The sequence below is a fragment of the Onychomys torridus genome, chromosome 10 (genome assembly GCF_903995425.1).
Source record: "Onychomys torridus chromosome 10, mOncTor1.1, whole genome shotgun sequence".
NCBI classification, from domain to species: Eukaryota; Metazoa; Chordata; class Mammalia; order Rodentia; family Cricetidae; genus Onychomys; species Onychomys torridus.
Window position 1 is genome coordinate 72,953,598 of NC_050452.1, and position 25,840 is coordinate 72,979,437.

At 42.7% G+C, this 25,840-nt stretch overlaps 1 non-coding gene across 1 annotated transcript; it reads left to right on the forward strand.

Annotated features, from left to right (window-relative positions):
* Positions 1-21,957: 21,957 nt before the first annotated feature.
* Positions 21,958-22,032, forward strand: Trnav-aac. The gene has a single exon. It is a non-coding gene; the product is annotated as a tRNA-Val (tRNA).
* Positions 22,033-25,840: the final 3,808 nt, after the last annotated feature.

A 25,840-nucleotide genomic window follows, 5' to 3' on the forward strand; every position in this document is an offset into this window, starting at 1 on the left:
ATTAATAACGCGCTTCCACAGAGCTGAAATTTTAGTCATTAGATGCTGAAACACAATTAGATTTTGTATTTAATATTTAACATTAAGAATTTCTACAAAATTCTGCACATTAAAATTTTAAATATTGGAAAGCTACGAAAATGAATTAAGCTTCTGGGGGGGGGGGAGAAGCTAAATTAAAATACAAAAGTACGTTTTAAAAATCTGGCTCTTTTCCAAGCACACAATCTCCTGTAAATTCTACTTTCTTTCTCCTCATGTCATAGAGCAAAGTTGCTTCATTCGTCAGATTTTGAAAATAATCAAGGACCATTGTCTGCGCTGCTGAACACCATCCGTGGCATCACCCGCCAGGCAAAGATGCCATCTTTGGAAGCCGCCTTGCTGTATAACTTGCTCTGTACACTACTGTGGTTGTGTGATGGTTGTGCATGATGTTGATATTTGGAAATGCTGCCTATCAGCTTGCTGGCTTCAGAAATCGCACTAAGACTTGAGGTCTTAGTGGAAATGATAAGAGGAAAGCCAGCATAAGAACCCTCGCTTTGATGCGCCTCATAATAGCCAGCAAAACCCACCCCGGGAAGGCTTGAGAGCAGAGACCACTCTGAGGCGTACTCAGCTCTTTGGAGCTGATTATGGCTTATTGAGGCAGAAAACTTGTTCCAGTTCAAACTCTTTGAATTCCTTGTTCACTCAATAGTGTGTCAAAAAAGAGCATTCAATGTTTCATGTCACAAAATCACCGCCAGCCTAAATTGTTCCTATTTCTTTTTTGCATATGGTGCGCAGGAGAGAGAGTTCACCCCTCTTCCGTAGCACATAACGCTTTGATATGGCAAGCATTGCCATAACAGCCTGCATTCAGGAACTTATATTTTAATCTTCTTTTCAGTGTACATAAAAATCCCAGCTTAGTCCTTTTTTGTCTTTTCGATCCTTTGAACTCTTTCAAGCTATGATTCAAGACTTTCTGGGCTTTGACGGGGCTGGGCATTCACTGTAACCACGGTCAGTGCCTCAGTGAGATCACAAGCACAACGGAGGAGAGTGTCTTAAGCAGGGACCACACAACTCTTGTGAGTATTTGCATATTTTAGCAACTCTGTCGACTGTGAATCTCAAAGCGAAGAATCCGGTTCATTAATTTCCTTCGTTAAATATCTTGGGCCAGAGACTTTTCTGACCACAGCGTTACCTGTGTCAGATTCTTGGGAAGTGGAACATAGAGGGACTTGATGGAGGTGGGACTTTTTGAGAACTGTGCTCCTAGACCCCAGCCTGGCTTGGTAGTATTGCCACAGAATATGTTCACTCTGTGGTGGGAGATTCTCAAAGTGTTGATTCAGATACAAAAGTATATAGGTCCCAAAGTAGCCAACTGTGGGCTCAAAGGGAGCAAGGCCAAAGCTGAACTTCTCAGTCCACTTTGCAGCTCAGTAGCTGTCCTAATCCAGCTCCGCCAGCTGCTAACAAGATTGGGTCTGAAGTTTACCTCCACAATGAGATAATCAGATTACCAGCCACAAAGATCAAATAATGACCCAGCTTTCGAGCAAGTTCAGCAGGCCCTTGATAACACTGTGTGGTCCTTGAGGCTTGATTAAAAAATTAAATGGCTAAACTTTGCCTCAATATTTTGCATTGGGATTTTGGGTGACTTGATGGTTCTTTTCAAGGTGCCACTTTCCTATTCTTCTGTTGGTTTGAAATTAAGAGGTAGGAGAAAAGGAGGGTGCCCTGCTGTGCGGTTGTTCTTGAGCTGGGTTTTAAATGAAGCATGCAGAATTTTTAATTTGGTGGCGGAGGGAAGACAAGGCAAACGTAAAATCGTTTACGAGCAAGAAGTTGGGCTGTAGCAAAAACAACAGCCTTTGCCTCTGCTACATGTCATTTTCCAGCACTGGACCAGAATGGATTTGGTCTTTTTCTCCAAAGGGGGGAAAAAGTTTGAAAGTTTGTATTTTGGCTACTATATGATAGCTGTTTTCAGTGGTAAAGGGATTATTCTGAGAGGCATACAAATGTGATTGTCTCACAGCAGATGGTGCGCACGGCTTCACCTTTGAGCGAAGTTAATTAAGCCAAGCATATTGGGCCCATAGAGAGGAAAATGTAGATGAATATTGAGCAATCAAACTCAGTGTCCCCTTTTTTCATGCCTCTGCAATGGGACACAGAATCCCATTGAAAAAGAATTATGTACAGAATCAAATTAATTCACATCCAACTTTACTCTCTTCCCACGTTTTAACAGGGTGCGCACCAGGCCCTCAGAAGTTTTGTCTGCAATCAATGGGCCACACTGCGGTGTCCACTAAATTAAATGAACCAGTGCAGAAGATCTCTTGTGCGATATTAAAAGGGTGAGAGGCTGTTTAATTCAAACCCTTCCGTGGAGCCTTTTCACAGCCCCCTTTCCCTGGTACAGTATAAATTATTAACTCACTTCTTTCATCTCAGATCAATTTACAAAACAGAAACAATTGCCCCTTGTTAATGAGAATGAACACTTCTGATAATTATGAAAATTGAGTTTGCTTCTGTTTCCTCACAGGTCCTTGTTTACAATCTAATTTAGAGTTCTGTGGGCAGAGAAATAAAACAAGGATTCTCAGTCTGGGCTGTGCTGGTCCAGAAGCAAACAGCCCTGGCGTGTGAGCAGACACTGAGGGATGCACTGAGCTGGACTCTTACCTGCCTGCGTCAGGCATCTCTGCTCTCAGTGGTGTGCAGGCTGCAGAAGAAGATCCCCTTCAGGGCTGGGATGTGGAAGGTGTTCACACAACTCTCTACAAATGGCGGGCCATTGTTGATGCACAGGCTCTCCTTGAGAAGAGGCAAGGGTTTTAATGTGCCCCCCCCCCCCCCCCCCCCGCCATGCTGAGGGGTCTGAGGCCTCAGGCAGGCTCCCGACCTTAACTTTGTGTTTCCCTTCAGGATCAGAGTCCAAAAGGATAAGGTGGATGTTAGACTCCAAAGGAGCAGCAAGACACAAATAGAAAGACCACTTTTCATCTTGACTGCATATAAAGGGGCCAGGGGAAATGACTCAGATCTTTGAAAGAAAGGGCCCAGTCTGAGGTAGGCAGGCCTAGCAGCTGGGCTGCTGCACCTGGCCATCTTCCAGCCCAGCTATTATTTTCACAACTCGGGTTGAATTCAGAGAGGACTAGGAAAGAGGTGGAGAAGGAGGTGGTCACTGCCAGGGGAGGAGGAAGGGTCAGTGTGGTGATCAGACGGTGTCTGTGGCTGAAGAAAGGAAAAGTCCAAAGCAGGAAGAGTCTCAATGATCACCGGTCACCCTGTGTTAGAGTGGACACCTGACCAGAGGGAAGGACGAGTGTCTCAAAGACTTGGAGATCAGTAGCAGAGAAAGCCGCACCACTCTCTAATTGTTCCAGGAGGTCGATTTTATTTTAGAGACTTCACAGGAGACATAAAATCCTTAGAATCTACTTTTGGAGTGAAATTCACCAAAACTTCTTAGGAAGAAACACAGAAATAGGAGATCAAGATAAGTTCGCTCCATCCTGCCCCTCCTCCCATGTTCAGATCTGCCTTTGCCTGGTGCGGTGATGCAGGCCTTTTAGTTGCGAACATGACACTGACCATCTGTCCCTGCTACTAACGTCTTCGACGGATAGAATACATTTCTTGTAGTTAGTGAACTAATACTGCCACACAATCACTAACTCAGGCCCGTGGCTTACTTAGATCTCCTGGCTCTCAGCCAATGCCCTTCTATCTCAGCGTCCAATCCACAGCTTATTTGTCCTTGGGGTTGTGACAACCTCCTTATATTGGGTGATTCTGATAGTCTGAAGGAATTTGTATGTTTTTTGGAACAGCCTTCCATTGGCCTGATGTCTTACTCATGAGTAGACTGGCGTTATGGATTTGGAGGAGAAATGGCCATCTTCATCCCATTGTGTCCAGGGTACTTACTTAGCATCGATGGAACCATTACTACTGGTGTTGTCCTTGACTAGCACCGAACAGTGTGTTCTCCTTTCCTCTACAGCATTGTGTGCTCACTATACATACGAGGGAGAAGCACTGATGTGAGTTATTTAGAATTCTACATGGAGATTGGTTCACTTCATTTGTTCAGTGTTAGTGTCAAACTTACGACTCTCTGATCACTCTGGGCTGTAATCTGACAGTGCTTTGTGGTGTTGCTTAAATTGTTCCAGATCTTGACATCTGGAACTGCCCAGGAGGTTAGAGGAACATGGCGTTCTCTCAACAACCTCCTTTAGTTTCTCATTGCTCCATGCTCCACTCAGCCTGAATATTCTAGATGGTTCCAGCTTTAGAATTACCTTAGAATCATTTCTAAGGAATCTCTTGCTCCTTTTGTTGGAGGGTCTTAGAAGTCAAGATCTGCCAACGTTGTTAGATATTTTCAAAATACTGTAAATTCTAAGGAGAATGCGGCAGAAAATCTCAAATCCTAAATTCATCCAGCTGCTCATTGGTCCATTGATCAGTCAATGTATGAACAGTGTTAGACACTGGGGATACAAAATGATGAGTAATCTTTGCAATCATGAAAATACATGGCTGTCTAGAGGCAGGTACCCAAATATTTACATAAACCTCACACACATTTTTCTTTTCTTTTCTTTTCTTTTCTTTTCTTTTCTTCTCTCTCTCTCTCTCTCTCTCTCTCTTTCTTTCTTTCTTTCTCTCTCTCCCTCCTTCCCTCCCTCCCTTCCTTTCCTTCCTTTCCTTCCTTCCTTCCTTCCTTCCTTCCTTCCTTCCTTCCTTCCTTCCTTCCCTCCTTCCATCCTATCTGAGATTGTGTCTCACTATGTAGCTCTGGCTGTCCCAGAACTCACTATGTAGACTAAGCTGGCCTCAAATTCAGAGATCCACCTGTCTCTGCCTCCCAAGTGCTGGGATTAAAGGTGTGTACCATCATGCCTTTCTAGGGATGTATTTAAACACATCAAAGTCTCACTTTTTCTGCAATATATGCATATCAGTGAAGTCCACATAGCACCTCTCTCTAGAAGCATGGTTGTATTTGGACTGATTTCAGGTCTCATTCTCCCTGAGGAAAACTAAGGGCTTCACTCCCCCCTCCCCATCCTCTCTCGGTGTCGCTTATGCTGTCCCCTGGAAATGTCTGGGAGGGACCCGATTTTCTTCCTTTTCGGTCCCACCTTGAATTTCTCACAGGTCAGTGTGGAGGTACAGCCTGCAACCTTCCCTCTTCCCTCTGCCTTGCCAGTTGCTACCAGTCTGGGGACAGAGAGGAAATGACTAAAAATTGAATGGAGACTTCCAACAGGGCTGCGAGGAGAGCTAGCCCATTTTTAGCACCTTTTAATGTGAAAACGCCTCTCAGCAGGCCTCCTCCCTCCGTGTTTGTTTAGTTGCGTGATCAGGAAGTGGACACGGATGTCTTGACTTATTCCTACCAGGCACTAAATTACATCTCAGAGAGATAACCTTTTGATTTTTCCCTTTGCCATTCATTTTCATTTTTGTTATCACACCAGCGCTGGTCCAAATGAAGCCATTGTCTCACTAAATTCAGCGGAAGTGAGAAAAAACAAAAACAAAAAAAACCCAAAGCTAGTCCAGAGAATGAAGGGGCTAGACAGCTTGCTGCTGCACTGGTGGGGTTTAGGCTCAGCCGTCTTCAATGTCTGTGTGGACCAGACGACGTGCTTTCCAAGACAAGGGCACCCTAGAAACTAACGTCCAGGCTTAGCCAACGACAGAGTGGGAACACAGCGACTATTTCTATCTCCTTGAAGTTGCTCCTGGGTGGTAGGAAGAGGCAGGAGGGCACAGGGTGAGATGAGAAAGGGAAAAATTACACCTTGTCATGGAAAGCTAACCAGGTTGATACTGGCTATAAACTACAGCATGGGGAAGAAAACTTAAAATATGAGTTAGCTATGAAAAAGCAACATAATTGCTAACCCTTTAAAGGTCTCTCTCAGGTACACGGTGATTATTGTTGAGATGGGAGATTGCTGTGTAGCCCACGCCCGGCATTGAACTCACTATAGATTGGCCTCAAACTTCTGGCTTTCTTGCCTCATATGTCCAAGTGCGGGGGTTGTAAGCATGTACCATCACACTTAGCTACTTCTATTATTTGTGCCCAGTTCTAACTGGATTTGTATGCAAATATCAGCTCTCTCTTCCAACAAATAGGCACCAATGGCCATCTCTAGTCCAGGTTCTGGGACACAGAAGGGAAAACCACTGGTCAGGGGTATCCTCTTGGCAACCTTCCAGCCTTCTAACATGATGGTCATTATTTGGCTGTCTGACCCTTTTCTAATTTCTAATCCAAACCACAAAACTATATCATTAATTACATAAATAATTTATATATATACATATATATATATATATATATAAAATTTGATAAATGTTATTCTTAAGTTATATGTTCACAGCAAAACTGAGTGAAAACCATGTAGAGTTTCTATATACTCTCTGGCCCCATGCCTTCAGTCTCCCACTGCTGGAACCCCACCAGGAAGGAGAATTTATTACCATTGATGTGAGCAGACCCTTTTACATTTTCAACTGTAAGTACTGGGGTGTGGTGCACATGCCCCACACATGGGTTAGAGGAGAATCTGGGGAGTCACTTACACCTTTACGTGGGTTCTGGGGTGTTTGGGTTTCCTTTCCATTGCTGTGATAAAACACTCTGACCAAAAACCACTTAGGAGAGGAGAGAGTTTTTGTTTCAGCTTCCAGGTCACAGGTCACCACTGAGGGAAGTCAGGGAAGGGTCTTGAAGCAGAAACCATGGAGAGTGCTGCTTGTTGGCTCTCTCAGACTCACAGTTAGCTGGCCTTTTCATAGCCCACAGGCTAATCTCGACTGGGCAATTCCTCAGTAGAGACTCAGCTCTCAGATAGCCCTAGGCTGTTTCAAGTCAACAATTAAAGCTAATCAGGATACAGGGTTGAACTCAGACCCCTAGACTTGTATTGTAAGTTCATGTACCCATGGGGCTATCCTACTACCCTGTGAATGGACTTCTATTTAAACCATTTCAGGAAAATAAAAACTATAAAAGTCAACTCTCAAGGGTCGTGCTGGTCCCTGCCCATTTTCCACTCACAGGCAGTCTGCATCACGCTCTTGCCCAGGCCTCTTGCCTGACTTGAAGTTGGCTCCTTCCCATTTGCTTTCTTACACATTACTTCCTGTGTTTACACCTACCAGAATATGACATATTCCATTGCATTCTGTCTCCACATGAATGGTGCCATGTTGGTGTGCTCTATAGTAGATTTTCCCACAATGCTGCACTTGTGAAGTATTTCCACGTTGGATCAGTAGCTCCAACTTACTTCCTGTGTGGCTAAGTACTTCCTTATTTGATAACATCCATACCTTGTTTTTCAGTTTACTGTTCATGAATATTTAGATTATTTCCCATCCTTTTGGCAATGAAAAGTGAGGCTTCTCTGGGTGTGGTGGCACATGCCCAAGATCCCAGCACTTGGAAGGTGCTGGCAAGAGAATAGTTTGAGGTTAGCTTTGGCTACACAGTTAGTCTGAGTTTAGTCTACACGAGATCCAATCAGGAAAAAACAAAACAAAACAAAACAAAACAACCCTCAAAATTTAAAATGGCTGCTATAGATATTTTAAGTCTCTCCCATATACTGAAGTTCCTTTATTAAGAAATGGAATTTATAGCCGTGTTTGGTGCTGCACGTTTATAATTCTAGCAGCTGGGGAGGCTGAGGCCTGAGGACCCTAAATCCAAGGTCTGCAAGTGCTGCAGGGTGAGTTCAAGGCCAGCCTGGGCAGCTAAGTGAGACCATGTAGTAGGACAGGCCCATCGAGTCGAGGAAATTGGCTCAAATCAGTTGCCAAGGCATGCCACCCCCTCCCCCAAGGGAGCCGTGAGGATCCAGCAACAACCATCTAACAATACAATGTAAAACGAGGACATGAGTAAGTCCTTAGGTTCAACTCCTTGCTGAATCTCAGAAATGGGGTTTATAGATCCCAACATGGTCACATGACATGCCCAGCTTACTGCATTACTTCTTGTATGACAGCACATGGACAGTTTACGAGATTCATACATTTCCTGTTGGCTTCAAACCCTTGCAGCACCCAGAATGAGAAGATATGGTTCATAGAACTGGTGAAATTTCTTCCTTTTAGAGAAGGCCAGGTAAATACCATGACAGGCTCCTAATAATTTAGTTAAGAACTAGGCTTCAGTTCCTGCCTCTTGAAACAAAGGGAACTGCATATACTAGGCCTGGGCCAAACTCTCCTCCACACAGGTAATAACCAAATAAGGACAAGGTCTAAAGCTTGTCCATTCTTGTCCAAGAACTGAAAAGCTACAGTTTTAACCCACCCCTGCTAGCCCTAACCAATTAGAAATGTATGAATATGATTACCACTTTTGTAAGCTAATCTTAGGTAGAATGAGCATACTGCTTTTAGAATTATTGGGTGTGAAACAAAAATTAGACTCAGTATTCTCCTTCAGAATAGAAAAATGGGGAATGGGTAGATAGAGGATATTAAGGTAGATTATTATATATACTAATAAACTAACTTAGTAAAATATCAGCCTTAGATAATTTTCACAGTTATGGATTTTTGTATGTTGATACAAATGTAAACTTTTCATATTCCTATTTAAGGTAATTTATATATATTATATAAGATAATTATAATTTATATACATTATATATTGAGACAAATACAAAACTATATTTGCTGTATTATATATTTATTTCTACTCCTATTTGAAATATCTTATATAATGATACAAATGTAAAATTATATTTGTCATATTGTATGTATGTGCTACCTCTGTTTAAGATATTTTGTATATTGATACTTATTTAGGATTATTGCCGTATTGCATATGTACTATACATTTCTACCTCTGTTTAAGATATTTTGTGTATTGTCACAACTTTGAGGTCATGCATTTTTTTTATAGACTGTTTACCTTGTTTATATGAAGCTTTAGTCCTTAGGTTATTTAGGTAGAAAAGATTTACAGATTTATAGTCACCCATGCTTTTCATCTCTATAGTTAGGTTGGCCAGATTTACAGATACATAAGTCAGATGGAGAGTAATCTTCAAACACTTCATAGACCTAGAGAATATGGCATTTAAACAACTTAGAATTCTGTTGACATGAGACACGATTGTTCCTGGCAGCACTGATCTGATCCTGAGAGAATGCTGGGCTTCTAGACATTTCTGTTTGGAAGTTTGTCTTCTTGGCACAAAATGGCCTGCTGGGCAAAGAACTGCCCTTGCCTTGACTGCTCACAGTGTGAACACTGTCCTTCTGGACGAGCAGGACACAAGGAAAAACAGCTACTGAATTCTACCAAGACAGGGTAAGATGGTCTTTCAAAATTCCTGCTTCTGAAAATGATCTGTCAGATATTCTAGGCCTGTAGACAAATTGGACACCCCCAACAGTGCTTAGAAACTTTAGGTGACTGTCTAGGTTGCCAGCTGTCTCTGTCTATTCTTGAAATATTTTTGAAAATTGCTTGTGTGCATTTTCTCATTTTTCAGGTATTATTATATTCCTTCTCAGGTCTTTGATGGGATTGAAGACTAATAATTACAGTTAAAATTTCATATCTTAGCTAGAACATGTTAGTTACTAGATTCAGATTCTTCAAGATAGGACAGGTTTTGGAATAATCTCTGTAACATCATTTACCTGTGTTCTGGACTTATCTGGATTTTATGTGTCTCTTGTTTGATGTTGTTCTTGGTTGTAGTTACATTTTGCTTAGGTCCTTACCCTTTATTTCTTCTGGACAATATTTAATGACCATTCCTATTGTATATAGTTTTATGTTAGGTTAGAACTTTCTTATTTAGACAAAAGGGGGAGATGTAGTGGGAGCTGTTTGAGCCATACCCTGAAGCACTGCCCCAGTGAGGTAGCTGGTAACTGTTACACATGCCAATGACCTTGAGGTACATTCCCCTGGGGCATGGCTGCTTGGGGACCCTTAAGACCTGAGATGCATGAATATGGTTCTCTCTCTTCAATACCTCATGGTTTTGGATGCTGGGATGGACCAGGGCAGAGCTTGCCAAAGAACAACATTGGACTGTGCCTCACTTTTCTAGGATCCTGTGACAAATTCCTTTATTCTGTCTTATGATTTAACCCCAAATAAATTCATTTGATCATTAATCAGACTCCATGGATTGCTAGCAATATAATCCCATTAGTGTATAAAAGAGCCTGCAAGCTTTTCTTAGGGGCCGTCATTTTTGCCTTTGTGTTGAATGCACAGCCCCAGCATGCTGGTACTTTTATTCTTAATATAGTAAATGCTCTTGCTAATTGCATCATGTCTGGTGGTCTTTTATAGGACTTCTTTCAGACTCTAACACTTTTCTTTCTTTCTTTCTTTCTTTCTTTCTTCCTTTCTTTCTTTCCTTCCTTCCTTCTTCCCTCCCTCCCTCTCTCCCTCCTTCCTTCCTTCCTTTTTTTTTTTTTTTAGAACAGGTGAAATTTCAATGTTATTTTAATTTGAATTTCACTATTTTCAAGGGATGTTGGATATATGTTTATGATTTGGCCATTTGGATTTCTTTTTCTTCAAAATGTCTCAACAGCACTTGTTCATAAGAATTAATTTTATTTCCTTATTTCTTTTCAAAAAACAAAACACCTACCCCCCAAAAAAGTGGAAAAGAAACTAAACAAAACATAACATGTTCAGGGAGATTTGTTTGTGTTGATTGCTCTGAGACCACCACCTTGGTTCAGAGGGCGAAGTCCACATTCCACTGGCTGAAGTGGACCATAGAGTTTCCTGGAGGACTCAGAGGGAGATAGAAAGACACATGGAGGAGGAAGTAGGGGAGGAGCTGAGAGGTTGGGTGCCCTTTTGATCTGGGAAGTGGAGTAGTGCTCTGTGGATCTTTCAGGTTTATTCCTTAATATTTACTCCCGAGTTTTATTATTTTAATAAAATGATAAAGGAAATTGCAATATCTGGCACAAGGTAATGATGAAATTGATCAACTATTGGTAGGAAATATGCTAGAAGCCTCAGAATTTCATAAGAAATACCATGTTAACAGCAAGGATTTGAAGACAGATTTTTCTATCACTTGACAATAGGCCAAGGAAATTATAAGGAAGTGTCCTATTTATTCTTTGTATAATCAAACTCCACCACCTGCAAGAAGTAACCCAAAGGATAATAAAAAAAAAAAGAAATTTGGCAAATGGATGTGTTTCATTTTGCAGAGTTTGGAAAATTAAAATATGTGCACAACACTGTAGATACATATTCAGGATTTCAATGGGCAACTGCTTTGAGTTCTGAAAAGGCTGATTCTGTAATCATACATTTTTAGAAGTTATGACCATCATGGTAATAGCTATACAAATTAAGACTGACAATTCTCCAGCATATGTCTCTAGAAAATGAAACAGTTTTTTTGCATATTTCAATATAAAGCATATTACAGGTGTACCTCACAATCCTACAGGACAAGCAATTATAGAAAGATTTAGTCACACTTTAAAAGAAATAATAAACTTAATAATCAGAAAGGGGTAATAAAGACACCAAGAGATAGATTGCACAATGCTTTATTAACTTTCAATTTTTAAAATCTAATGAGAAAGTAACAACAGCAGCAGAGAGACACTGAATAATAGAGAAAAAAAAAAAACACTGCTGGATTAAATCAGCCTGTATACTTTAACGATGTTTTACATTAGAAGGGAGAAAATTCCCAAAAGTTAGGGTTGAGGCAGGGTTGTAGTTTTTTTTGTTTTTGTTTTGTTTGTTTTTTGTTTTTGTCTTTCCAGGAGAATAAAATCATCCAACTAAGGAATCTGAAGATCTCTGGACAAATGAAATATCTGAAGAAGAATGAATCATTCAGAGAAAATGCCCCGAAGAAAAAGATCAAATTGGCCTAATGGTATAGCACACTTCTAACAGGATAAAATCCCATAAATCTTCAGCAGTGAACCATGACCATTGCTAACATTGACCTTTGAAGTCTTCAAAAAGATGATGGGGTCCCACAATGATGATTTCACCTGGATTATGTAACACCACTAAGCTGACAAATGCCACCCAAAGATCAGCTTTGGACTACAAACTGCTCAGGACAATTTCAAGGTGGTTGGCTAAGGTTGTCCACCCTTATAGACTACTCTACCTAGGACTTCAGATAAGCCTTGCATTATCCCATCACATCGAGACTGGACAATACCTAACTCCCCTTGGACTTGATCATTATCTTAATTTTCTCAGGGTCCCCTAAAGATGTCATTGCCCTCAGACAACAGGAAGTAATTTTAAGAACATAACGCTCGTATTCCAAAGAGGTGGGGTGGGTGGATTTTGGTTGGTAGGTGGGTTATGGATGTTTATCATTGCTTAAGGGGGTTGGTTATAAGTTGTTGTTGGTCATGGTCAAGGAGGAAACTAAGCAAAGGAGATTAGCTTCCAGGATCTCATTCTGAAAAGGAAAAATGGGGATATAGGATTGATAGGATAAAAGGGTAGATTATTGAATCTATTTTTAAACTAAAAAAAGCAAATACTAGTCTCAAACAGTTTACATTGGTATGGATTTTTGTATATTGATACAAATTTAAGATTATTTTTGTTATACTGTATATATGTTTCTATTTCATATTTAAGGTATTGTACCCATGAAGCTCATTTAAAAATGTAATGTAAAGTCCTAGTCCTTTAAAGCTATTTAGGAAAATAAAGAAATACAGGTTAGTAGTTAGTCATCTATAACAATCAAATTTGTAGTCATGTTAGGCATATTTTCAAGGTTAATCAGAAACATCCTTTAAATAGGTAGATGGTCTTCAAACACTTCAGAGACTTACAGAATATGACACTTTTATGTTTTCATAACACAGAGCTTTTCATGATAGTGAGACATGTCTGTTTCTGGCAGCATCAGTCTATTTCATAAAAGAATGATGGGCATCAAAGAGTCTCCATATGGAGTTTTCTTTCTTTGTGGCAAAGTTAGCTACTGGGAAGAACCTTCCTTTTCCTCAACTGCTGACAGAATACTGTACAAACTGAACAAGCAAAACACAAAGGAATAAGACTGCCAAATTTTTCCAAGACAAGGTGGGACAGTCCTTCAAAATTCCTGCTTCACAGAAAAGCATGTCAGATATTCTAGACCTGTAGGCTGAAGATGGATGCCCCAATGTTGCAGAGGAAGCTTGGGTGCTTTCTCTGCACTTCCTGTTAACTCAAATAATATTTTATTCTTCTTGGATCTCTGATGGGATTGAAGACTAGAGAGTATAGTTTTACAGTTTTCCTTCTTATCAAATTCAGGAAAGAAACTTACATAACAGATGTAAAGTTTATAAGGTTGAGAAACTTAAAAGCCCAAGTTGTTTATCTGAGAAGATGTTATTAGGTCTAAAAGATATTTTTAGGATGGTAATACAAGTTATGACAGAAAATGGTTTATTTTTTGATTAAGAGAGGATAGATAACACAGTACTTTATCTGACTTTGCCAAATACAAATGGACTAGATATTGTAAATGTAACCCTTACTTGATAATTGTTCTTATTGTATATAGTTTTACTTTATTAGAGTTAAAACTTTTCCTTTTTATTTAGACAAAAAGGGGGAAATGTTATGGGATATTGTTCACTGTGTGAAGATGTGTTGCTGTGCTTGATGTAATAAAAAGCTGAATGATCAATAGCTAGGCAGGAAAGATAGATGGGACTTCCAGGCAGAGAGAAAGAGAGGATGGAGGTGCACAAGAGTCAGCAAGAGACACAGAGAGGAAACAGGAGGTTCAAGATGGAAGAGAGATAATGCCATATGATTGAATTTAGATCAATACAAATGGGTTAATTTAAGTTATAAGAGCTAGTTAGGAACAAGCCTATGCAATAGACCAAGCTTTCATAATTAATGAGAAGTCTGCATGTCATAATTTGAGAGCTGGTTGGCAGGACAGAGAAAGACTCATTACATAACATCCCCCCCCCCAAAAAAAAAATTCTGAGGTCCATTATAGACTCTGGCAGGTTTATTTTGTGGCTTGCCTGAGGAAGTTCATATCATCTCCACTTTGTGCTGACAGTTTGCTTTCTTTACATTTCCAAAAAAAGATTCTATGTACACCTGTGACATGGCTGTGACAAAAATGCCCAACAGAAACAAAGGGGAAAAGACTTATTTCAGCTCAAGCTTTCAGCAGCTATAGTCTATCATAGTAGAGAAGGTGAAGTTCAGGGAAGTAGGAGCACATGTCAGAGGCTCAGGGACAGTAGGGTTATCCCAATTACCCACTTCCGTGGTCCGGATCCACCTCCTAAGGGCCCCACGGCCCTCAAAATATCCCTATGAGCAGGAGACAGAGTGTTTCAAACACAAGCCTGAGAGACATTTCAGGTTTAAATCATGACCAACTATGTTCAGAAAATAGAAAACCATGCGCATTTGTGTGCATGTGCCTTTTATTATACATATGTAAACATCTTTGCATGAATGGAAGCCTATTATTGTATATAAACTACAGGTTGGAGGAGAAGAATGCGGTCTTGACATGCAGCCCCGTGTGACATTTTGAGTGACCTGTCACCTCTCAGAGGTGGGCCGAAATGACGGCTTGAGCAAATCTGTACCATGATCTGGGCCTCTGAAGAAGGCATGCGAGGGCTGCCGATTGTAGACCAAAAGGAAAAGGGGAAGTGCTGCGGATACCACTCTGTATAGATAAAGTGCTGATTGGCCAGTAGCCAGACAGGAGATACAGGCGGGACAAGCAGAGAAGAGAATGGTGGGAGGTAGAAGGCTGGGGAGGGGAGACACTGCCAGCCGCTGCCATGAGAAGCAACATGTAAAGACACTGGTAAGCCCCAAGCCATGTGGCAAAGTACAGACTAACAGAAATGGGCTAAATATAAGAGTAAGAGCTAGACAATGTAGGCCTGAGCTAATGGCCAAGCAGTTTTGTAGGGAGCCGCCATTCTAAGATGGCGCCGAATTCCTGACAGCTTTGCTGTAAACAACTCCATATTTGGCTGTGCTTGCTGGGCTGCGCGCCTCGATGCTTGCGCATGCGCGTATATGGTAATTTGGCCTTATGTCCTCAGCCTATCCCGTGGCTCCCCGTGCTTGCATTCTGGCCGGATCCAATCACAGATTGACCCGTTCACTTGGTTCCCTATATAAGCAGCTGCCTTTTGGTTCTTGGGGCCCCTCACCTCCCGCTCTCCCTCAACCAAGAAGCGCTCCAATAAAGTGTGATCTGAGAAGAATCCTCAAATGGTGGTCGTTCTTCCTCGCTGGTCGAGGAGCTCGCCGCACAGTTTAAATAATATAAGTGTCTGTATGATTATTTTATACGTGGGTTGTGGGACCCCGGGGGCTTGGTGGAACCTGGAGAGAAACTCTCCAACTACAGAGGGCCCTGTCTGCTAGGAATCCATACTAGGCAGGCCACTTCAGTTTCCAGGAAAATAATGGAAATTTATTAAGACTCTACAGTTCCACCTTGCACATTTCATCTGAAAACCTCAAGGCATTCAGGAAACATTAATTAATTAAGCTTTCCAACAGCCCTGTGAACTAGGTAAGGATATAAGAAACACACCTCTAGGGAGACAACATGGCAGCTGTTCAGGAGCATGCAGGAATATTAAGTGGCAGGCAGTAAGGAACTCCAGGCATAGGCGATTAAAAAATGATAAAGGCGTGTGGGGTGGGGCTGTGCCCTGGAACTCAGCGGTGATTCTGGCATGGAATGTTAGGAGGAGGCAGGTCCAGCTGAGGGTGGGGCTGCAGTCCAGGCAGGACTCAGTCATTTGAAGTCACTCCAGCATGACAACGCTTCCCATGTGATGAATTTTGTTTATTTTTAATTTTAAAATAGTTTTTGATATTAGCTATTGGGTCTGCCTGTTCAAACCCCATTTCTTTCTTTCTTCTGAGGAATGAATAGAAGTGAGGCAGAAAAAAAAATCAGCAAAACACAAATTCCTCGGAGTAAAAAATATCTGGTGTTTGTAACCAGAAGATTCCTCCTGTTTGCTTTCTGCTTTTGTTTTGAAATGACCTGGAGGAGAGAAAATGGTGGTTCCAAGCAATGATCAGATTATCAGAGCCTGTATTTGGGATTTAAGAAGAAAATTCAGATGTCTGTAAGCGTACATCTAAACATAGCAGTTCCAGTTGGTAAACGATGCAGCCAGGAGAATGACCTGGCTGCTTTGACCACTACCTACCGATTGCGCATTTTATGACTCTAAATTATAGAGGGATTTTCCATTTAAGGTCCTTAGTTATTTTTGCCCATGAAGAACCAATGCTATGGGCTTAAATTGAAAGAGGGTGGTAGGTCCAGAGAGAAACTAGTATTTCAGCTGTAAGAGAAAATACTGATAGTTGATACTTAGTGCCAAGGACCTCACCTATTATAATTTCATTTCACCTTCATATACACATTTTTACAATTAATACACTAATCAAATGATAAGCTAAGTAGTTCCACTCCGTGATGTTTCTTCCTTCTGTATCTAATTTCAGAAAAAAATACTTTCTCTATATACTTGCATGATTAGAAATAGAAATCACATATATGTGTGATTTTGATTATTATTATAGTTTCTTTTCCCATTGTTGTAACAGAAGACTGATATTGCATGAATCCTAATTGGCCTTAATGAAAACCCAGAGCCAGATGTCAGGGTGAAAGATGAAAGATCGGAGAAGCAGAGCAAGCCACCTCTTAACTCACCAACTCCTCAGCCTGCATGCATCTGAAATGATCTGAGTTCCTGTCTCCTCCCACCTTATCTGCCTTCTCTGCCCAGCCATTTCACTTCCTGCCTCCACCTTCCTAGTGCTGGGATTAATGGTGTGTGTGCTTCCCAGATACTGGGGTTAAAGGTGCATGCCTGGTACTGTTTCTCTCCTAGAATGGGTCAATTTCACATAGCCCAGTGTGGCCTTGACCTCACAGAGATTCAGACAGATCTCTGCCTCCTGAGTGCTAGGATTAAAGGTTGTGCCACCACCGCTTGACCTCTATGTTTAACTCTGTGGCTGGCTCTGTCCTCTGATCTTCTTAGATGACAAACATCACCACAGACTGACAAAAGGAGCTGAGGGGGAAGGGTTCAGTGCGGCCATGCTCAGAGGTCTCTCTCCCAAGTCCTTCTCCATCTCATATAGATGGCAGTTGGGATTAATCCTCACAATTGTGTGTGTGTGTGTGTGTGTGTGTGTGTGTGTGTGTGTGTGTGTATAAAATGAATCTATAAAATGATATTGTACTACCCACAGCACTGTTTATGTAGCTTTAGAGATAAAACAATCTGGGTAGGCAGTTATTTCCCTTCAGAGACTGAAATACATTGTGCTGAGCCCTCCTGACTTTTAGAAAAGCTGTTGGGAAGCGTGCTGTTATTCGGGTTGGGTTTGCCTCTTCGTGTGTGTCGTGATGCAGCCCTTGGTGTTTCTTCCTTGTCTGTACGCATCCTTTAACTGTGATATGACACAGGAGGTCCTTTTCTGACCCTTTTGCTTGGTGTCCGAGGTGCTTCCTTTATCTGGCAGACCGTCTCCTCCCTAGATTTGAGACACTGTCTGCTGTGGTTTTATTGAATATATTTTCTATGCCTTTAGCTTGCTCTTTTCCCCTTCTCCTATGTCCTCAGCTGTAGATTTGGTCTGTTGTGATGTCCCAAAGACCTCACATGGTCTATTCATACTTTATTACTCCTTTAATTTCTTTGGATGTTTTAATTTCTTTAGCTTATCTTTAAATCCTAATAGTCTGTTCTCCCCCTGATATATTCTGTTGATGAAGCTTCCTATTGAATGTTTTGACTTACTGAAATTTTCATTTCAAAGTTTTTTTTTTTTTTTTTTTTTTTTTTTTTAGACAGGGTTTCTTTGTGTAGTTTTACGCCTTTCCTGGAACTCATTCTGTAGCCCAGGCTGGCCTCAAACTCACAGAGATCCACCTGCCTCTGCCTCCCCAGTGCTGGAACTAAAGGTGTGTGTCATCACCACCCAGCTCATTTTCAAAGTTTTAATTTGATATTTTCCATATTTCTACCTTTAAAATCAAACTCTTCTTTCATGTCCTATTCGAACTCATTTTATTTGTTTTTTTCTTTGGCTGTAATCAGGAGTTTGTATTCTCTTTAATTTTACTGAACATCCAAAAATGAAAGGAAGTATTTTCTGGGGTTCTCATCTCATTTGCTCAGGGAGCCACTTTTGGTCCAATTGGCACTGGCAGTCTCAGGGGCTGCTGAGGTCTGGGGGGATGGGCGGGTGTGGGGGATGGGCGGGTGTGGGGGATGGGCGGGTGTGGGGGATGGGCGGGTGTGGGGGATGGGCGGGTGTGGGGGATGGGTGGGTGTGGGGGATAGGTGGGTGTGGGGGATGGGTGGGTGTGGGGGATAGGTGGGTGTGGGGGATGGGCGGGTGTGGGGGATGGGCAGGTGTGGGGGGATGGTAGTTTGGGGGATGGTAGGTGTGGGGGATGGGTAGGTGTGGGGGATGGAGTGGGGCTTGTAGATTACAGGTTCAGTGCAAGGGTGAGCTTCCCCCTCCCCTCCCCTCCCCTCCCCTCCCTTCTCCCCTCCCCTTTCCTCCCTTCTCCCCTCCCCTCCCCTCCCCTCCCCTCCCTTCTCCCCTCCCCTTTCCTCCCTTCTCCCCTCCCCTCCCCTCCCCTCCCCCTCCCCTTCTCCCCTCCCCTCCCTTCTCCCCTCCCCTCCCCTCCCCTCCCCTCCCTTCTCCCCTCCCCTCCGCTCCCCTCTCCTGTCCCCTGTCCTCTCCAACCCTCCCCCCCCAGGTAAATTATAGCAACTTTAACATTCTTGAACATTCTTATTTCCCTATTAAGAAACATTGTTGACTTTTGCTTGATTCAATCTTTTTCTTTACTGTAGTATGAATATTTTTTCAGCTGAGCAAGCAAAAAAGACCAAGAACTCCTTCATCGACTCACGTTCAGCATTTCCAATGAATAGTTCAGGTGGGAAGGAGAGCCTCAGGTTTGTTTTCCTCATTTGTCAGAGTGGCATATGTACTTTTAAAAATCACTTTGCTTGTCATTTTTTCCTACAACTATTTCTGCATAAAAGGAATAATTTCTATCATTACATCTTGTGCTAGTTAGATACATAATGCTATTGATTTTTGTTTTGAATTTCGGCTTGCTGCCTCTTATTGGGTATTCTTATCATGTGTGTCATTCTTCAGTTGATCCTGTTTGCTCGGAGAAAGATGCTTAAGCCATAGACATTGTCCTGTGGAGCCTCTGAGAGATTGATCTTGTTCATGAAGCATTAACCAGCTCTCCCAACTGATAGAGGTGCTCAAGAAAGGACTCTCAATTTTTAAATATATTATATATGCAAAAATAATTTTGAGCCTATAGAGAGGAAATAGAAAGTCAAAGAGAAAAAGAACAGCACAATTCGGTTCTGATATAGAACTTGTTGTGAGTATGTCTTTAAAGTTAAAATTTGTATGGACTTTCTGCTCCTCTGCATCTGAAAGTATTACCTCTATCCCTGGTACATGATGGGGAAGGTGAGGCTGAATGAATTTGGACATGAGTACTTGGTCAGACTAAGTGCATATTGACCATCAGTGACTCCTTCATTGACTTCAACTATATCATCTTTATGATTCAGTATGAACCCAGACAATCATGATACATTCATTTACATAGTCGAGGCAAGAACAGGAGGCATGTCATTAACAGGAAGTCTATCTCTGTTTCTTGGAGTTTAATCCGAGCAACATCAAATGGAGTAATGCCTGCGTTCAATAAGCTATGCAGGCCACTGGTGTCTTCAGCACCACGGAGAAGGGTGCATTAAACTGTCAGTTTCAACCACTTTGTAGGTCAGTGATTATCTTAGCTTACTCAAGTTGTAATTTTCCTAATTCTTGGTGTGATCCACTATGTTTCTTGAATATTGATCCTGGAATATTTTGTCTATATATCTGATGACTTAATCACATCTTATTTTCTGGGCATTCATCCTTCTTACATTCAATGTGTCTTGTCTAGTTTCATGGGGTGAAGTTCCACTGACGATTTGATTTTCAGAGGCTGCTGTTGAACTTGGTATAGGTGAGAAGTCTTGAATCTTTAAAAACTGGAAACTTTTATTTTATTGTGGCAATATATACATAATTAATATTTGCCATTTTAATTATTTAAAGTCCATAGTTCAGATGACTTTTTTTTCAGAAACACAATTCAGCACAACGAGGTTTATCCATTTAGTCTTGATTTAAAAGGGCAGTGCTACATGACTCTTGCATGCCGGATTGGTTCTTTTTCCATTGTCATGTCTAAACACCTGACAGGGAGCAACATAGGGGAGGAGTTAAGGTTAGCTAATGGTGTGAGGGGCTACACCCATCCTGGTGGGCAAGGCTTGGCATCAGGAATGGAGGCAACTGGTCACGTTTGTTAAACAGTAAGGGAGCAGAGTAGCAGACGGTAAATCGGGCTAGATTTTAGAACCTCAAAATCCAACCGTAGTGACTCACTTCCTCAGGAAGACTCCACCTTCTGAAGGCTCCACAGCCTTCCAAAACAGTGCCACCAGCCAAGGACCAAGTGTGCAAACCTCAGCAGAGAAGGGCATTTGATAAAGTCTAGAAGCTATTCTTTTTTATTTGTAAGTTTTATTCTCTGAAAAAGTTATTTCTATATAAATGTATTCTGATTATGTCTGCCCCCACTGTCTTCTTCCAACACCCCGAGACTCTCCAGCAACCCCCTTACTTCATGTCCTATTCTTGTACTTATTTCTTAATGTTTTCTTATGGTTTGAGAATTTCATATATGTGTGTAATGAGTTTGGATCAAATCTACTTTCCACTCCCTCCCCTTGCTACTCCCCCCTTTCCCTTCCCAACTCCACGTGCTCTTTTGCTAAACCCACAGAGTTCACTAAAGCTGCCTGTGTGTGACGTGCATGATTGTGAGGGCCATCTGCTGGAGCATGGACAGCCTCTCAGGTGTCACACCCCTCAAGAAGACTGGCTCCCCCCCCCCCCCCCCCCGCCGGAAGCCATGGCTGCCACTAGCTCCTCGGGAAGAATGGGCTCCATGAGCAGCCCTCCCATACACTCTGGGTTTTAGCAGCGATTCTTTTGTTTATATCTGTTTCTGTTTTGCTTTTTGCTTTTTCCCTCTGAGGTAGGGTGTCTCTGTGTAGCCTGGCTGTCCTGGAACTCGCTCTGTAGACCAGGCTGGCCTGGAACTCACAGAGATCCACCTGCCTTTGCTTCCTGAGTGCTCAGATTGAAGGGGCACACCACCACCACCTGGCTTTAGCAGCTATGCTCTTAATTTTTTTTAAGGTGTGTTGGTGCTTTGCCTGTGTGTGTCTGTGTGAGGGTGTTGGATCCCCTGGAACTGGAGTGACAAACGGTTGTGAGCTGCCATGTGGGTGTGAGTGCTGGGAATTGAACCAGGGTCCTCTGGAAGAGCAGACAGTGCTCTTATCCTCTGAGCCATCGCTCCAGCCCCTAGCAGCTATTCTTAACAAACACTCTAAAGCACAACAAAAACAGACAAACTCCTCAGTGTCACAAAGACCATTCAACACAACTGGAGCAGGAGTCGGCAACCTGTGGCCTGTGCATCAGCTACAGACCACCACATATTTACACAAACTAAATTCCATTGCAACAGGCCACATTAATTTGTACATATATTCTCTGCCTTCTTTCTGTCTGTGCTGTATGGAAGAGCTGAGTAGTTGCAACAATGACCAGACAGATCACAAAGTTTAGGATATGTATTATTTGGCTTTTTATAGAAAAAAAAAATCTTTGCTGACCCTTGTGCTAAAGAGATAAGAACAACTAAATAGTATACCTTATCTCAAATATTATTTATTCTGCCCCCATTTAAAAAGAAAGGCAATCGGGTTGGGGATTTAGCTCAGTGGTAGAGCGCTTGCCTAACAAGCACAAGGCCCTGGGTTCGATCCTCAGCTCTGGCAAAAAAAAAAAAAAAAAAAAAAAAAAGGCAATCTTGATCCAAATCCGATGATGTAATTTCCCTTAAAATCATTGAATGTCTTTCTACCATGCTTAGAAAGAGACCCAAGCTTATTACTAGGATCCGTAGAAAGGCCATGCATGACCTGTGCTCTGCTGCTCCTCCCAGCCCGCTGCCTCTCTCTTCTTGACCAAGCTTCAGTTCTACTGAAGGAGGAAGGGAGCAACATCCACTTGAAGAAATGTGATGGGATTGTTCTGATAGGAGCAGTGATGACAGAGGGAGGGGTGCCGAGGAGGGCCCAAGCACAGGGCATCATGTCCCGGGTGTCAAGGAAGGCCGCTGAAGAACAGTGGCAGAAATGGGGCTGAACCTTTTACAGCAAGTGGAGAAAGCATTCTTTTCTCCTCCTAGGTGTGGGGATGAGGGTGCCCCAAGACCCAGTGCACCCTCAGGTCAAATATCTTTTGACGAGTACAGGCTTCTCTAGTTCTGATTTTACAGTGCCTCATTTTCTCTTGAGAGAAACGTACTCTGGTCCCTGACAGTCACGTGCCATCTACAGAGCAATGCTAGCTCCACAAGAGGGAACAGCCTCACAATCTGTTTGCAAAACTCTCCCTGTTCCTGATTTCCCCAGGTAGAGGTTGGGGCACGAGGGGTAAATACCGGAGGCCTTGAATGCGTCTTTATTTCCTTCTTTAGAGCCAGAGACGGTCTGGAAATAAATATCTTTTTATGTGGAGTCAAGTTCAAAACAACATGCCAGGTACCCAATTTACACCTGTGGGGGAAAGAAGAAACTTCAATGAGAACTAATTGAATAGCTTTGCCCTGGCAGCAGGCACCTGCTTCCGCTAGTGGAGAGAAGGCCCCTGGAGAACCAAGAATCCAGTGACCTCAATTTCCCTGGGAACGCTTGCATTCTGGAGAAGCCCAGGATTTCTGAGGAAGTGTTTCTGCTTGCTGAACATGTGGCCTATATGCAAGATGAGCAATTGGTTCCTGCACTCCCAGTGGCTGTCCCCTCTGAGGCTTCTGTGAACTGCTGGAGAGAGAACAGTGGCTGGGTGTCTGCAACTGGGAGGGGATCCCCAAGTGTGGAGTCCTACTGTTGTGTGACTTTCCCTGGGGAGATGTGAATGAACAGTGGATGACAAACCAAAGCAACTATTCCACCAAATCCCACCCTGGTAAAGCAATGACTTTGTCAGGCCTGCTTACAGAGCACCGGTGAGGGCTTTCTGAGAGGAATGTGGACAACTCAAAGGCATCTGAATCACTGATGACTTGTGAAGGCTGCACTACTGGAACTTCCTGTAAAACGTGGCAGCTTAGCCAGGGCATCCTCTTCCTGGCAGCTGTTCCTGCTTGTATAACCTGTAGGAAGGACTTTGTAGCTCTTCAGTTTTAGGACCTTCCTGAGCCTTGTGAGGTTTCTTTACTTTCCTAATCTCAGTGAGCCTCCTGACAGATGAAATGCTTCATATTTTAATTCAGAGGAAATTGCTGCACAAGATCTACTCTGAGAGAACCAACACCTGACAGCTCTAGGTGCACTTGCCTCTGGGGGTCTGGAAGGCTGTTCTGAGTAGGAACTACATGAGGAATGTAGATGAAGAGTGGCCTGGGACAGGAGAAACTGGCAAGGCCTTCTGTTGATGATGGGTCATGAGCTGATCTTGAATTTAGGTTTTGTCCTGAAGAGCACTGGGAGATAGCTCAACAGTAAAGTGTTTGAAATTAATTCAAGACCTAGAACTCATGTTAAAAAAAAAAAAAAAAAAAAAAAAAAAAAAAAAACAGGATGGTGGTGCCATTTGCAATCCTAGCTCTGGGCAGATGCAGACAGGCAGTTCCCTGGGCTGTCTGGCCAGCCAGCCCAGACTAGCAGAACGAGTGAGTCCAGGCCAAACAAGACACAAAACAGACACAAAATCAAGTGGTATCTTGGGGAACAGTGCCTGAGGTTGATCTTTGGCCTCCACAGGTACACACACATAAGAACAACCACAACAAAAGACTTGGCCTTGATGATCGGGAGTTAAAGTTCATGGAGATAGACATCGGAGACAGGTCATCAGAGCTATTCAAATGGCCTCTCTGGCCCAGACTCTACTTGGCTTCCACCCTGTCATGGGTCCCTCATCATCTGTAGGATAGTGTCAGTTCCTTGGCCTTGACTTACTGAAGCCCCTCCTTCCCCAGCCCCATGCCCTGGTCCTTATTCTCTAGCATCGTTTTGCTCTGATAGCTCCCTGGGATTCCCACGGCACTGGTACCTTCATGTTCTGCCTCTGATATCTCCTCTAGAATATTCTTTCCCAACCAGCAGCCTGGATGTCAGATTCTTGCTTCCAAGTTGTCTAAGTCCTCACCTCGGGGTCATGAAGGGTAGAACAGGGGAGAGACTCCTTGTGCTCACTCCTGCAGGGCCTTTGCTCTCAATCCATGCTGTCTCACTTGGCAGGAAGAGCTCAGCAGGCACTCAGTTTGCCCTGGCTGCAGTTTGAGTGTGCGAGCACAGGCTGTGGGAGGGGAAGGGTTCTAGCTCTTGCTCTTTTCCTGCTATGACACTTGCAGCAAGACACATTTACCCATGCGTTTATGATTCTAATTTGTAGAATGTCAGCCTTCTTCCTCTTTATCCACAAGGTCATTTTCTTCTTTCTCTTTTGTTTTTGAGACAGTTTTGCTATGTAGCTGAGGATGACTTTGAACTCCTGATCCTCCTGTCTCCACCTCCCAAGTGCTGATCCTAGCTTGTGTCACCGTGCCCAGCTTTCTACAGGCCATTTGATACACTATCAATACACATTCACAGTCCAAGAATATTGACAGTGTTTAGCTCATGAACATAGGATTATAGCAAAGCACTCAAATGAACGGCTTTTCTAAAATGGCAGGGATGAATCTGTTGATAGGATATGTCTAACATCAAGGAAGGGATTTAAAAGCAGAAATTGGAAACAGCATCTTTGTAAATAGTTGGGGAAAGGGAGTCTGACAAGGACCTTAGGAATGCCTTTCCTCACTGGCTCTGTGATCCAAGGCAAGATTAATTCTGTGTTCTCCCAGCACAGATATAGTGCACTCTACAGGATCGCTGTGAAGAGGAGATGAACTCTGTGTGTATAGTCCTAGGGTAGCTCTTGACATAAAAGTAGTCCAATAGCATAAGTCTTGTCTTGTGGCATGGTGTGGGACTACATGGGCTGTGAATGGTCCGTTGACTGTTTAGGAAAATCTGAGACCTAGACCCTCTCTAGCTACTGTGCCCCAGAAGTCAGAATCAGCTTTCAGGGTGACTATATAGGGACAGCAGTGAAATCTTCATCACTAAAACCAGCGTCAGCAGCAGCAGCAGCTACAGTGACAACCAGCAGCAGGTCTGTGCTTGTGAGTGGTTCTGAGACCTCTGACAGCCACCTCCTAAGGGAAAGAGAAGGCTGGGGTCTTACTCAGTAGCCTAAGATACTGCGGTGTGTGTGGTTGTTTCTGAGGGTTGTCCCTGCCTGTGTGACGCCATCCCACAGCATGAAAGAACGCTCATGAGTCAACAGGAGGGCCACCTGAAGGTTCCAGCATGTATCACCCTGGGAAACAGAGGCATTGACATCTTCTATTAAAATGCAAATGCAGTCTGGAAGGCATGGCACATTGATCTTTTACCATCATTTCTGAAGTTATAAATCAGATGTGTGAGTCTCTCATCTGGGCAGGAAGCCAGGCAGGTTTCAGAGCACAGGATAGTCTGTCATGACTAAAAATAGCTCAGTGCTAAATTGTCATAGTGTATCTTCTATGCT